This window comes from Micromys minutus (genome assembly GCF_963924665.1).
Source record: "Micromys minutus genome assembly, chromosome: 16".
NCBI lineage: Eukaryota > Metazoa > Chordata > Mammalia > Rodentia > Muridae > Micromys > Micromys minutus.
The window spans coordinates 48462331-48464365 of NC_137985.1; positions in this window are offsets into that span (position 1 = coordinate 48462331).

Genomic DNA, 2035 nt, shown 5'->3' on the forward strand with positions numbered 1-2035 from the left:
AGGCAGCTGTGTCACTGAAAGCCCACCCCAGCCCTGAAGACAGCTCTTGAAAGCTGGAAACCTGGAGCTCATTGCACAACTCACAGGCAGTTCAACTAAGTCTCTTTCAAGCAGTACTGCTAGTCTGAGGGTGGTGCTCAACAGTCCTTACTGTTTATATAAGCTGGGGTTGGGGGGGGGGGGGAGGCCCTAGCACATCTGTTTCAGGAACTTCCTGAGGCTTTTTGAGTTGTTTACTTCCTAAGTCTTAACCTCTGTAGAGAGTATATTTTATGTCTGTATGGATTTGGCACCTGTCAATAATAAATCTAATGACCTTTGGCATAAGAGATGGGACATCCAAGAGGAGAAATTCTGGGAGAGAGCACAGGTGAGAGATCTGCCCAGGAAGATGTAAGAAGATGGATGAATGGTACCTGAGCACACATAACCAGACACGTGGCAGGATGTAGGTTAAAATAGACAGGTATTTTTAGTTATATCTAGTCAGAGAAGAGCCTAGCTGTATGGCCAAGGAATATAAATATATTTTGGGTCTGAGTCTTATTTCTGGGAGCACAAGGCTGGTAGGAAGAACCAGGCCCTAACTTTTACAATCCCCCTTTAGAACTTTCTGAGTCTTAATGAGATTCCACCAAGAATCTCCAGGGGAATTGTTACACAACAGCTGGAAGATGGCTCAAGAGGGAACCACACCTCAGTTCCATCCCTGCAACCACCTTAGAGGTGGGAGGAGAGAATGGACCTCATAAAGTTGTCCTCTAGCCTCCGCGCGTGCACACACACACACACACACACACACACACACACAAATAAAAGCTAGTACCTGCCCTAAATGACAAGCAGAGCTGGTGAGGGGGTTACTGTGGGGGGTAGACGGGAACCAGATCAAGGGCTTAGGTGCCTTTAGGCCCGGACATCCCCGGACTCCAGTTCCAGCTCAGTAGCTGCCTCCTCCCGGCAGCCTTTCTTCTTTGTCTCATGGGGGCAGATGAAGGTGTGCACAGACTGAAGTGTGCATGCATCTCCCACAGACACATCACATATGAACATTCTCCCAGAAGTGTGTACACGGAGCAAGACACAGATACCAACTAGGGATATCACAAGGGAACCCTGGTGATCTAACACTATGAGGGTAGAGATTGGAGTCCACTTGGAGCCACAGGCCTCTGCTTAGAAAGACCTGTTGATGTGGCTGGAAGGGATGAGAACGGAGACTGGCCAAGGGCTCACCAGTGAACAGGGCATGGCCCAGCTCTGTGCCCATCAAAAGTGGCATATAGAGTGTGCACTTCAGTTCCTAGAGCCCTGAGGCCAAGCTTACCACAGTATTCCTCCACCAGGCAGGGGCTCTGCCAGGCAGAACAGCAGTTGGCCAGGGTCTGGCTGCACCGCATGCTATGCCATCTGATTGGCAAAGGTCCAGGTTCCCAAATCCTCCAAGTTCTGTCTTCTAATTCCTTTCCTGCCTTCAAGCTCCTTCTATCCAACCCCTCTCTGGGTCTTTATCTCAGACTGTCCTTAATCCCCAGGAGTAAGGAGTATCTCACTGTGTTTAAGGCAGAGATGAGGAATGTGAATACTGATTTGAAATCCTGGCTCCATATTACCTGTGTGGCCATAGGCAAGTCACTTGTACCTACTTCTCTGGGCCTCAGCTGTAAAAATGAGGACAATTGTCCTCCCCCTCATCACATGGCTACACATACAGCTAATTATTGCATGCATCCTGGGCTGTAAGTGTGGCTGCACAAGAAGAGAAAGTTGCCTTTGAAGTCAGGATTATTGGGGCTGGAGAGATGGCTCAGTGGTTAAGAGCACAGACTGCTCTTCCAGAGGTCCTGAGTTCAATTCCCAACAACCACATGGTGGCTCACAACCATCTGTGATGGGATCTCATGCCCTCCTCTGGTGTGTCTGGAGACAGCGATAATGTACTCACATACATAAAATAAATAAATAAAACTAAAAAAAAGAGAGCTGCCCATACGGGGGCCCAATTCTTACCCCCCAGCCCCCGCCCTCCACTGCT